This window comes from Hoplias malabaricus, chromosome 18 (genome assembly GCF_029633855.1).
Source record: "Hoplias malabaricus isolate fHopMal1 chromosome 18, fHopMal1.hap1, whole genome shotgun sequence".
Taxonomy (NCBI): Eukaryota; Metazoa; Chordata; class Actinopteri; order Characiformes; family Erythrinidae; genus Hoplias; species Hoplias malabaricus.
This window is the reverse complement of record NC_089817.1, coordinates 5,891,919-5,905,782: the sequence shown is the minus strand read 5'-3', so window position 1 is coordinate 5,905,782 and position 13,864 is coordinate 5,891,919. Positions and strand designations below refer to the sequence as shown.

Genomic DNA, 13,864 nt, shown 5'->3' with positions numbered 1-13,864 from the left:
TTGAGTTATAATGGTGTGTTCTCCCTGTGTCTGCGTGGGTTTCCTCCAGGTGACTGTCTGTGAGGAGTGTGGTGTGTTCTCCCTGTGTCTGCGTGGGTTTCCTCCGGGTGACTGTCTGTGAGGAGTATGGCGTGTTCTCCCTGTGTCTGCGTGGGTTTCCTCCGGGTGACTGTCTGTGAGGAGTATGGCGTGTTCTCCCTGTGTCTGCGTGGGTTTCCTCCGGGTGACTGTCTGTGAGGAGTGTGGTGTGTTCTCCCTCTGTCTGCGTGGGTTTCCTCCAGGTGACTGTCTGTGAGGAGTGTGGTGTGTTTTCCCTGTGTCTGTGTGGGTTTCCTCCGGGTGACTGTCTGTGAGGAGTATGGCGTGTTCTCCCTGTGTCTGTGTGGGTTTCCTCCAGGTGACTGTCTGTGAGGAGTGTGGTGTGTTCTCCCTGTGTCTGCGTGAGTTTTCTCCGGGTGACTGTCTGTGAGGAGTGTGGCGTGTTCTCCCTGTGTCTGCGTGAGTTTTCTCCGGGTGACTGTCTGTGAGGAGTGTGGCGTGTTCTCCCTGTGTCTGCGCGGGTTTCCTCCGGGTGACTGTCTGTGAGAAGCGTGGTGTGTTCTCCCTGTGTCTGTGTGGGTTTCCTCCAGGTGACTGTCTGTGAGGAGTGTGGTGTGTTCTCCCTGTGTCTGTGTGGGTTTCCTCTGGGTGCTCCGGTTTGCTCCCACGGTCCAAAAAACACACGTTGGTAGGTGGATTGGTGTCTCAAAAGTGTCCATAGGTGTGAGTGTGTGAGTGAATGTGTGTGTGTTGCCCTGTGAAGGACTGGCGCCCCCTCCAGGGTGTATTCCCGCCTTGTGCCCAATGATTCCAGGTAGGCTCTGGACCCACCGCGACCCTGAACTGGATAAGGGTTACAGATAATGAATGAATGAATTAATTTGCTTCCTCTGAGGCAGAGTCAAAGACAAAGTGAAACCGCAAATGATTGCTGCCTCTGAGGAAGTAGCGCATTATTTTATAACATTCTGTATTTCCTTAAAAGGCAGCAGTCATAAATGAAGTCTGCAGGAAATTCCTTCTCCAAAATCTGCCTCAGATGCAGCAGCGCATCATAACATTATGCAGCTTCCTGAGTTCCATTATCCTCCACTTCCAAGAAATTACGAATTAAAACTAGAGTAAATAATTTCTTCTAAAATCTTTTACAGACTGAAGAACCTGTTCCTCAGTCCTGCTCTAATCACACCAACAAACATCTGAAATCAGTTCATCATGTCCATTAATAGGCACCACTAATTCTGCCCCCAACACAACGCAAAGGAAGTATGACATAAGCCAAACACACACCTCTGACAGACAGTTGCTTGTGTTTTATGGACACACCCCCCTACATCCCCCAAAACCGGCAGACATAGAACATGAGCCCCAGGAATGTAAAGGGTAGTGGGTGCAAGAGCGAGGGGGGCCCAGGGTCTCGACATTTCCAGATTGGCTCTGAGTGCATTGCAAACCGACTGTGACCACTATGTTAGAACATCCTGTCCCTATGGACACAACACGCCCACTCTAACACAACCTGAGCTAAATAAGCACACACACACACACACACACACACACACACACACACACACATAAACATGTGTTTGACACACTTTATAATATAAATGAGCCTTTCACACAGACTCAAATGTGGGGTTTCAACATTAAGTGAAAATGACGGTAACAGTGACATGTTTTCATAGCTGACTGTGTTCTGAAGGGCAGCATTAGGAACTTGGCAACTTCTCGTCAGCACAATTCAACTTTCATTATCAGCACTGAGGAAGCTGTCTCAGGCTGTTGTTAATCATCTTTTCCTCTCACAAACTGTGGGGAATGCTGACCTCCAAAAGGGCAAACTCTTGTTGCAAGTCAAATTCCTGAGTGTGTGCGAGTGTTATATTTTGCAAAAGAAAATGCAGTACATTTGGGTTAGGTCAAAAAAAAAGTTTCCATTTTGCCCTACAGCTCTTAAACCTATTTATTTCCAAAAATATTTTGCTTTCATAAGTACATTTTTACGTAGACCGGTGCCCCATTTAATGTTTTGGGTTAAGCGGTTCTTGCTAACATTAAAAGGAAGTATTCATGATGCTATATGACCACTACACAAACTTGTCATTGGCTTGCACCTGCAAATCTGATGCCAGAAAAAGCAATAAGAAAGTTTAATAAAAAAAAGTTACGGTACATAATATTACATTTGATGTTTTGTCTTTTAAACAACATTTTCACTTATATTCAACTAACAAACCTGCTTTGAACATGGGTGCACCACACAGGGGAACCAAGACTATGACTAGTATACTAATATATTATTAACTGTGACTCAAATAGCCCAATTTAATAAGCGCTAGATGCAATAAAACCAACCCCAGCTATACTAAGTCACAGGCCACAGTTACCTCTATTTCATGACCCAGAAATAGGGGTTAGTTACTGTGGAGATCCACCATCCCTGTTTCACCTCTGACCCAGACTCAGCACACCTGATTCAGGTGTTGGGGTGGCTCATTACCTGGACGAGTCCTGTGCAGACAGACTCAGAACTGAACAGAATGTAATATGCTCATTCACAGTCTAATATGAGGAGAACTGTGAGAACTTAGAGAGGATCTTTCATGGGTCATTAACCCATCCATCCATCCATCCATCCAAAGCTTTACTGAAGAAGAAAACTGGTACAACTGAAAGATCACACTGAAGGAAGGAAACTGCATATGTGTACACTCTGTGAAAAAGGTTTGATGTACGATATTGACATGAAAGACACCTGTTTCTCTTTTCTGTTTCTTCACTTTTACAGCAAATCATTCCTACTTAATAAGTCTGTTGTAACCACATGAGGGTGACATAATAGTAGCAAAGTAGTATTTCATTCATTCATTCATTATCTGTAACCGCTTATCCAGTTCAGGGTCGCGGTGGGTCCAGAGCCTACCTGGAATCATTGGGCGCAAGGTGGGAATACACCCTGGAGGGGGCGCCAGTCCTTCACAGGGCAACACACACTCACACATTCACTCACACCTACGGACACTTCTGAGTCATCAATCCACCTACCAACGTGTGATTTTGGACTGTGGGAGGAAACCGGAGCACCCGGAGGAAACCCACGCAGACACAGAGAGAACACACCACACTCCTCACAGACAGTCACCCGGAGGAAACCCACGCAGACACAGAGAGAACACACCACACTCCTCACAGACAGTCACCCGGAGGAACCCCACGCAGACACAGAGAGAACACACCACACTCCTCACAGACAGTCACCCGGAGGAAACCCACGCAGACACAGGGAGAACACACCACACTCCTCACAGACAGTCACCCGGAGGAACCCCACGCAGACACAGAGAGAACACACCACACTCCTCACAGACAGTAGTAAGTTTTAATTCTGGAATCTTCTTTCCTACATAGATACCTATTCACCAAAACAGTCTTGCAGAAATATTATGAACATGAAAGTGAAATGAAGCTATAAAGCAGGTAGATGTTTCATAACAACGGGACATTTCCTCCTTCACACTTATTATATCACTCACACAATCTAAATGTGAAAAAGCACATTGAACTGAGTATTCTCCTGCACAACTGTCATAAACAGCTTAGATCTCAGGCCACTGTTGTCAACAGGCCTCCCAGGCAGACTGACATGTTTTTGGGGGGAAATTCCTGTGCAACACTTTTCAAAACTGTGAGTCCGCCAAGCTCTGAATCAAACCTCACACAGAGAATAAGGGCTCCACTGCTGAAAACAGCACAATACACTTTCAGAGAACACATTCCTGCATTGCCCTGCAATCATGTCTTAGGTGCCCATATTTAAGATGCGTAAACTTAATGTCATTATGACAGAATCTGCCAGACATGTCCAGGAGGGAAAAACACACCTGAGAAGGCATCTTCACGTATACTTTAAAACTGAAGGGATTTCACAGATTCACACTCCTAATCAAACCTAAATGCCTTGTTTTACAGGGGAAACTCCTATCCAACACTGTTCTAACAGGAACATGGGGTGCCTGCAAACTCTGTATAAAACTTCACCAAATGACCACCCTGTCATTTGAAATCTAGAGGGAGCTTTTAGAAATTAATTCAGAGCTTGGAAACGTGTGCATCTCCGCATACAGCAGTGAATACAGTGCCCATGTCTATTACACACACACATGCATTCACTAATACTGCCCATTACTACCCATGTTGCACAATCACGTAACATTATGTGGACTACGTGCACGTCCAATCATCACTCAAGTCGAGTGGCAACTTTCACTCACCCTAAACACAGAACCATTATCACCAGCATCCTCTTCTTCCTCATCATCATCTTCATCGTCATGCCCACTAGTCTAAATCCACTTCTCAATGCCAAAGGAAGCCCCCAGCCCAGTCCAGGTGCACAGTGGACTTACTTCTCACCCTCGGCTTCTGAAGTCTGTTGATCTCTTCACCGATCTCTCTCTGTGCAGCGCTCCCGTTGGCTCAGGAGGCAGTGAAGCGGCTCAGCTCGTATCACTCCGCCTACACGGCAGGGAGTTGGCCGTGATGAGAGGAGGGGGGTTAATTCTATCTTGATTAATATATGATATAATAATAGAAATGTACCAAGGAACGAGCGCATTAGTGAGTTTTTAGGGTTTGCTAGAAGGGGATTATTTTGTCGGACCGCGGCAAGGATACAACAGGCGTGAGAAGGCAAAGCCGGAACGAGCCGCTTTTTGAGGCGTGGGGGCAGAGCGCGCTTTTAAAGAAAAACGCACAGAGCGCGAGGCCTGTGGTGGCACACCAGTCACATATTTACAACGTGTGAAACAGAAGTGCCCTCTTGAGCTTGAGTTCAGACACTTCTCACTTATATGTACAAGTCTGAGCTCAAGATTTAAAGCTGAATTCGGTTATTACACCTGCATTTCACACTCAGCGAAGTGGTGTTTAACTTTCACTTACACAGAGGTTTAGCTGCTTTAAGAGTACCTTTATTTAAATTAGAATGACTTTCCCAAACATATTTCCTGTGCTAATGCCAAAAAAATATGAATGAGTAATGGAAAATGTGTACTAAACACACTATGGCCTAAAGGTAAGTGCAGACTTGGGCCGGAAGGTCACTAGTTTGATGCCCTCGATTAGTAGGAGTGCTGTGTCCACCCTCAACATCTACAGCTCAGGTGCCCTTGGGCTAGGCACCTAACCCCCAACTGCTTCCTGGCACTGAAGTGGCTGCCTGCTTCTTTGTGTGAGCGCGTGTGTGTGCTCATGACCCCTAGTGCACTAGCATGCATGTGTTCACTGCCACGGACGGGTTATATACAGAGCCACTGTTTCTTTTCATGTTGCACAATGACAATAAAAGAAATCTAAACATACAGAAAGCAAAACAGTGTACAATCTGCCATGGGCAATGTACAGAGCGTACTGTTAAGGTACTGTTGGCACTGAGTGAAAACCAGTAAGTAATAGACAGTGGGCTGTGGGTAATGGGTAATAAACTGAAGACCAGTGGTCAGTGGATAAATGATGGGATAGATAATGTCTGGTAGGGAAAAAAGCCATATTGTTTTAATGTAAGTTAAATGTGATTTTTTTTAACCAAAATAAGGAGGCTGCCGGGCGGTACGGTGGCGCAGTCACACAGCTCCAGGGACCTGGAGGTTGTGGGTTCAATTCCCGCTCCGGGTGACTGTCTGTGAGGAGTGTGGTGTGTTCTCCCTGTGTCTGCGTGGGTTTCCTCCGGGTGACTGTCTGTGAGGAGTGTGGTGTGTTCTCCCTGTGTCTGCGTGGGTTTCCTCCGGGTGACTGTCTGTGAGGAGTGTGGTGTGTTCTCCCTGTGTCTGCGTGGTTTTCCTCCGGGTGACTGTCTGTGAGGACTGTGGTGTGTTCTCCCTGTGTCTGCGTGGGTTTCCTCCGGGTGACTGTCTGTGAGGAGTGTGGTGTGTTCTCCCTGTGTCTGCGTGGGTTTCCTCCGGGTGACTGTCTGTGAGGAGTGTGGTGTGTTCTCCCTGTGTCTGAGTGGGTTTCCTCCGGGTGACTGTCTGTGAGGAGTGTGGTGTGTTCTCCCTCTGTCTGCGTGGGTTTCCTCCGGGTCACTGTCTGTGAAGAGTGTGGTGTGTTTTCCCTATGTCTGCGTGGGTTTCCTCCGGGTGACTGTCTGTGAGGAGTGTGGTGTGTTCTCCCTGTGTCTGCGTGGGTTTCCTCTGGGTGACTGTCTGTGAGGAGTGTGGTGTGTTCTCCCTGTGTCTGCATGGGTTTCCTCCGGGTGCTCTGGTTTCCTCTCACAGTCCAAAAACACACGCTGGTAGGTGGATTGGCGACTCAAAAGTGTCCATAGGTGTGAATATGTGTGTGTGTCTGTGTTGCCCTGTGAAGGACTGGCGCCCCCTCCAGGGTGTATTCCCACTTTGTGCCCAATGATTCCAGGTAGACTCTGGACTCAGCCTAACCCTGAACTGGATAAGGGTTACAGATAATGAATGAATGAATGAATAAGGAGGCTGCCTTAAAACAACAAAGAAAATCACATTTTGTGAAATGTATCCAGGAGCATTTATGACCTATTGTTTTCCAAATGTATCTGTAGGCTGAGATTTGACATCTGAGCCATTTATCATGGTCAATACGCCCCCCCCCCCTCTCTCACACACACACACACACACACACACACAAACACACACACAGAGTCTTGAGGATGAGGGCAAGGGGGTCTGGGTCTGTAGCGTGTACTGAACTGAGCTTGGATGACATTTCTGGAGCACTAGTCTAGTAACAGAGTAGTGGAGGTGTGAAATAGGCCTCATGGACACTGTGGTCCTACTCATGTTAATGTCACAGGGGCACCAAGCAGAATCTAATTCACAACATAACATCACTTCCACGTCAACAAGCACCTTTGTTGCTGTGGATCATCCTGAGTCTGAATTCTTATTCTAAATGTCTTTATTGTGAATCATGATTGTTGATTTAGGATCCCATGTCAGCGTTTGAAATACCCTCTAAAACTATGAATCTGTGAAGTTGTAGACAGTGTGTAACACCTCTATTATATTTAGTTTTACTTTAACACCTCTTTAGCTGTTTAGCTGCCACACAGCTTCTGGGTCTTGGCTTCCTGGGGTCACTCTCTGTGAGGAATTGAGTGTTCTCTCCCTGTGTCTTTGTGGGTTTCCTCCAGGTGCTGCAGTTACCGACCACAATCCAAATACACACATTGGTGAATTGGCTGTGTGACACTGTCCAGACATATGAATGTGTGAGTGACAGCTGGAGTGTGAGAAGTTGCTCTCAAATGTGAGCGTGGAGTAACTGGGTGAGTGTGTGATGCCCTGAGAGGGAATTAGCGTCCTGTTCAGTTTGTGTTCCTGCCTTTCACCCAATCATTCTGAGTACACTCTGGACCCACTTGGACACTAATTAGAATTAATTAACGAATGAAAGAATTCAGTTTAACCAAACAATGGTTGTTGGTATGATTTTGGACGACAGCAATGAGGTGGAAAACGTATCTTGTGGTTTACAGTTATTTTGTTTGACCACTTACTTGAAAACCAACTAAGCCAAGAGCTTACATGTTAAACCCTAAATAGCAACATGTTGATAGATATAATGTGTTTAATGTAGTTTAATGTGACAGACTACTTTTAGACCTATTTTGAACGTCCAGGGACGTTCCTTGTTTACTGGGTTAGGTGTGGAATAGCAATAGCACCCCCTCAAGGAGCAGTCGCTATATGTGAGATTATCAGATAAATAGCGCCCCTTATGATGCAGTTCCTGACTGATTATGTGAGTAACAAGCGCCATGAGAGAAACAGTAGATTCAGTAGAATAAAAATGTAGTGGGTTGTAATTTAATAACTGACCTGGCGGTGGCGCCCTCATCCTGTATAAACTCTGATCACTGAATGAATGGAACCTGAATACATGAAACTGTCAGTGAAACAATGTTTTTTTCCCTATCAATATTTTAACACGTCAAACAAATGTTAAAATATATTGGATTTGATTGGTTTTCAAGCAATATTTCAAACAAAAGCACAGACCACCTAAACCAAGAGACTATATTAAACCCCAAATCACGCTATGGACAGATATAATGTGTTTTATATGACAACATATTAATGGCAACAATCAGTGATACTTCCATAAAGGATTTATTTCACAAGTTAATGTTCCTACGGGACACATAACATATTCCTAATTTACACAAATAAACACATTCATTCATCTTCTGTAACCACTACATCCCAGTCAGGGTCACAGTGGGTCCGGAGTGTGAGATACTGCAGAAGTCAGATATCTGTCTGTATGTTTTAGACCGGACAGAGAGCGAAGCCTTGTGATGTTATCCACTATCTCTTGGATTAGATCCGCAGCTTCCAGTAGAGCTCAGGAGTCCTATAGGCGAGCTAAAGCCATCCATTTTCAAACCCTACACTTACCTTTGCCATGCTTTGAGAATCACAAGTCTGTGGTATTGACTCACCCATTTTTCCCTGTCCACCATGGGTTCAAACCTGAGAAATATAAAGTGTAGAATAGTAAAAGGAAGGTCCTAGTTTCTCCACAACAGAGAATGTCACATAGAACCATTCTGAATCATAGCTTCCTCCTGTTAATCGTTTAGTTTCACAGTTTATTTAAATGTGGATTTTTTATTTGAAGCAGCGTGGGCAGTGACAAGAGCGATAAATCTTAGAGATGAGACCTTTTGTATTATTGATGAAATGCCTTACTTCTGGTGGACAGTCGAGACAAAGAGACACAGATTCTAGACCAAACAAACTGAGAAAACACAGACAACACCAAACACTCAGTCTAGACTACATCGAAACACAAAAACACACGGGTAAATATTGTTCTTCACAGACTCTTAAGCCTTTAAACACCAAGAGGCTGTAATGAGCTGTGTTCTTTCACTACATACAGTTGGAGTGTTGCAAAAGTTCAGGCCTCCCACTGTCAGGATCAGCACAGACTTGTAATGGTGACAAAACCAAACCATGACCAGGCCAAGTTTGTGAATGTACTACAGAATAGGAGTTTGGAAATGCACTGGTGAAGGAAAACAGGTGATTTTGCAGGTAGATAGCAGTTTATCACATCAGTGTAGTTCTACATGAGTGTCTTTCCATATTGTGCACTTTTTAGTGACTGTATGGATTTTGTAAAAAAAACACCTACATTCATTCATTCATTATCTGTAACCCTTATCCAGTTCAGGGTCGCGGTGGGTCCAGAGTCTACCTGGAATCATTGGGCGTAAGGCGGGAATACACCCTGGAGGGGGCGCCAATCCTTCACAGGGCGACACACACACTCACACATTCACTCACACACTCACACCTACGGACACTTTTGAGTCGCCAATCCACCTACCAACGTGTGTTTTTGGACTGTGGGAGGAAACCGGAGCACCCGGAGGAAACCCACGCAGACACAGAGAGAACACACCACACTCCTCACAGACAGTCACCCGGAGGAAACCTACGCGGACACAGGGAGAACACACCACACTCCTCACAGACAGTCACCCGGAGGAAACCCACGCAGACACAGGGAGAACACACTACACTCCTCACAGACAGTCACCCGGAGGAAACCCACGCAGACACAGAGAGAACACACCACACTCCTCACACACAGTCACCCGGAGGAAACCCACGCAGACACAGGGAGAACACGCCACACTCCTCACAGACAGTCACCCGGAGGAAACCCACGCAGACACAGGGAGAACACACCACACTCCTCACAGACAGTCACTCAGAGGAAACCCACGCAGACACAGGGAGAACACACCACACTCCTCACAGACAGTCACTCGGAGGAAACCCACGCAGACACAGAGAGAATACACCAACTCTTCAAAAAAACACCTACAGTGGTATTAATTTTAACCATGTTTGTATAAAGAAGAGACATATTTTTTCATGAATTTTGCCACCTCTGTATTGACTGTGCTATTGGCCATTCCTGAAATTCCCTTTCAGATGCATGCTTTGAAGTCTCTCATGCTAATAACAAAAGCTCCTGGACAGGGATTAAAATATAGCCGCTCAAAGGGAGACAGACACAGCCTCACCTTTCAGGTGTTTTCTGTCACAGTGCAGTCCATAATTACTGCCTCCTCCCTCAAATATACACTTCCTGCTGTGAAAGTTAAGGGGCGTCTGGCAGAGAAAGACTAAAGAGAAGGAAACCCTGCACGTTAGGAAGCTCTCTCTGCTTTGGCCGTTATTACTGACCACAGACACTGTCATTGCAATGTCTGGAAAAGCAGGTGGACCCAAATCAGTGAAGCTTTACAATAACATAGTTATTGGGCAGAAAGAAAATAACTTTGGGCTATTTCTATTGGTTCATTTGTCATGAAAATGTGTGTTTTCAACATAAATTTAAAAATGCAACTGACATAACAGGAGATAAACAAGTTAGAGATATATGCCTTACCCACAGCGTGCAGTTCGTGTCTGCAGTGAGCAGTGCATGATGAAATGGTGCTTATATGTGGTAGACAGTGGATTAGAATCCGATAAATAGACCTGTTTTTCTACCTAATTACAAAACATTCAGGTATGGACTGGTCTCTGTTTTCAGAGAAAAACCATTATTAATCAAACAGTAAAGCCGTGTATAACACAACTCTTTTCCATTGTTTTATTGAGCAGTGCTGAAAGAAAAAAAGCAAAACATTCTCCAGAGACAGCAGCATGTCTGCACCCGTTGACCACAAAACAGGTCTAAAGCCCCGAGAGGATTATAAATGTAATAGGGTGATAAAGGCAGGTTCCTTTACAGCCACAGCAGCTGATTATATGTGCAAATTCAGGTGTCATTTAGGCCTCAGTTGGTACTGCGCTGCACAGAAGTTTGGAAAGAGCATGGGAAAACCCTGAGCTAAGCAAGTGCTCTGCTACCGTAATGATTCACTTTAAAACAGTTCTAGCGATACAACGTGTTCAAGCTAATTTTTTATCTACTGAGAAAATTTTTCAAGTTGCTCCTCTGTTTCATTAGTTAGACTTATTGCCCTCATAGGCTAAAAAGTAGCCTAAAACGTTAGCCTACATTAGCAAGATTAGCTAGCGTAATTACCCCAAGTTCCAGCCACTTTAATTACAATATTGGAAATCTTAGCTAACTGTAAATAAATAGAAGTCAAATGTGTGTTAATTAATGTCCAAGACTTGCTTGACTTTGAAAGAAAATATGTTTCTAGATAAAAGCGCTTTTGTTTAAGTAGGTGCCAATACTGCTAAGATTATTAGTGCCCCCTAACTTCGTCCAACTCCCCTGCTTGTGACAGTCAAACGAGACCGTTGCTTCCACATTCCGTGGATTTGAGAGGTTCACAATGAGATTACGTTTGTCCTGTGTTGGTATCTGTACTCTACATGTAAGGACTACAAATGGCGGTAGATTTTCCCCTCAGAGAAAAGGAGGCTAACCGCTAAGCTAACTTTTACACTGAGGTAAATATCCGTCGCGAAATGGAAATGTGTTGTGTTCTACATGCAGATTTGCACACAAAGAATTACAACACTGTTAGAGATTCTTAAATATTGTTTAGATACGTGATTTCTTGGAAGACTGATGTTTAAATGCCCTACTAGGACTTGATCTTATGTTTTATTGTTTTACCCAATGCGATTGGCAAAGAGAGAGAGCGGAACTGCACCATATACGGCAGTGGCCGGAATTAGGGGACGCCAGAGTTAGGGGAAAGACTGATACATAACAAGCACTGGCATGCGTTTATAAGCAACGGTGTGGTTTGATACAGAGATTTATTCAGACACAGACCACTCTACCTCTGCTGCTCCCAGCTCGAAAGACCCTTCCTTCTAAATTACAATATTTATTTCAAAGGATGTCTAAATTCAACCATTTGGGATGGTCTTTGGAACCCTACATTTTCAGAACCAGAAGCGCTCAGCCATGACACTGACCACATACTTCACTCATGACGCCTTTTGTTGCATAAACACCTATTAACAAGAACCTATTAACAAAGTTACACTTGATTCCTGCTGTTACTGATACTATTAAAACAAATCCATAGTACTGAAACAATATGGAGAATTATTTACAATGTAATAACTGAATTTTATATCTCGGATGTCCTTTTTTATAACTTGAAAGAGATCACTTTTATACTGAATTAACGAGACAGATATTTGACTCATAGCTCACTATGTAACCCACCAAGGAGAGAGGAGTGAATAACTGTGTCAGTGTTGACACACTTTGTTTAGTTTTCTTTTGCATAACTAGCAGTGTGTTATTAACTCCCGTCTCCCGCAGGCCATTATCTTCACATATGTTAGGAAACTTGTTATACAGTGTTTGAATGTAGAATGGAGGGCAGATGATAAAACATTAACTACCCAGTTGATACTTTAAAAACTTTTTGGGGAAGTGAACATTATGAGTTTTAAATAAAATATTTTAAACCAGGCGGCACGGTGGTGCAGCAGGTAGGTGTCGCAGTCACACAGCTCCAGGGACCTGGAGGTTGTGGGTTCGAGTCCCGCTCCGGGTGACTGTCTGTGAGGAGTGTAATGTGTTCTCCCTGTGTCTGCGTGGGTTTCCTCCGGGTGATTGTCTGTGAGGAGTGTGGTGTGTTCTCCCTGTGTCTGTGTGGGTTTCCTCCGGGTGACTGTCTGTGAGGAGTGTGGTGTGTTCTCCCTGTGTCTGCGTGGGTTTCCTCCGGGTGACTGTCTGTGAGGAGTGTGGTGTGTTCTCTCTGTGTCTGCGTGGGTTTCCTCCGAGTGACTGTCTGTGAGGAGTGTGGTGTGTTCTCTATGTGTCTGCGTGGGTTTCCTCCGGGTGCTCCGGTTTCCTCCCACGGTCCAAAAACACACGTTGGTAGGTGGATTGGCGACTCCAAAATGTCCGTAGGTGTGAGTGTGTGAGTGAATGCGTGAGTGTGTGTGTGTTCCTCTGTGAAGGACTGGTGCCCCCTCCAGGGTGTATTCCCGCCTTGCACCCAATGATTCCAGGTAGGCTCTGGACCCACCACGACCCTGAACTGGATGAGGGTTACAGACAATGAATGAAAGTTCTTTTTATCATGTTTATAGTGATATACTTCTATAGTTATACTTTTTAGATTCAGTAACCTCTGTACAGCTGTTTACACTTATTTTTAGGGAAGTTGGTTATTAGGGATTTTTGGATGTTTTCCTTTCAATGTCCATTCAGAATGGACTTAATATTTGTCCAGGAAACCAGACTGTATTCTAACAGAGACATGATTGATTTCACTGTGGACATGTGATGATTGGTACCTTAGCATGTGTAAATCAAAGCTCCACTAAGTGTTGCTACTTACAAATGATTAAAAAAAATAAGAAGGGCTCAGTTCCCCAGAACATCTTACTTTTAAGGTCATCATAGCAGGGACAGAGAGTTTGCAGTGTGATGCTCACTCTACCGAATCTTCTTTGTGCCCCAGCCCAGGTGGAAAGTACACAAGAGGTTAATCAGGTGTTGTCCTTTGGAGACTTCTGTCTCTTAATCAGTGCAGACAGATTACATGAGGTCTTTTGACCTGAAGTTTGTTTTGATGTTTGGGATGACATTTAGAAACAGGGAATCTCCTCACACACTTACAAAACAGGTTTGAAAAAAGGGATTTGTGAAGAAAACATTATGCAAATCATTCTGTGCCAAATGTCTGGCCCAGATTTCCAATTTGTCATAATACAGTTTCACCCAACAACCTAATGTGTAACTAGGGTCAATTTTTCCCAACTCTACACTCACTCAAATAGGTCTTTTTCACCACGTAAATTCTGATCATGTTGAACATGGTTTAAAATTCATTCATTCA

At 44.4% G+C, this 13,864-nt stretch overlaps 1 protein-coding gene across 2 annotated transcripts in view; it reads right to left on the bottom strand.

The window, feature by feature from the left end:
• The window catches only part of rc3h2 (ring finger and CCCH-type domains 2), a 32,213-nt gene extending 27,760 nt beyond the window's left edge, over positions 1–4,453 (bottom strand). For both annotated transcript variants that reach the window (XM_066650758.1, XM_066650760.1), the window contains exon 1: positions 4,311–4,453. The gene's annotated coding sequence lies outside the window, so the exon portion shown is untranslated. The remainder of the gene's footprint in view (positions 1–4,310) is intronic.
• Positions 4,454–13,864: the final 9,411 nt, after the last annotated feature.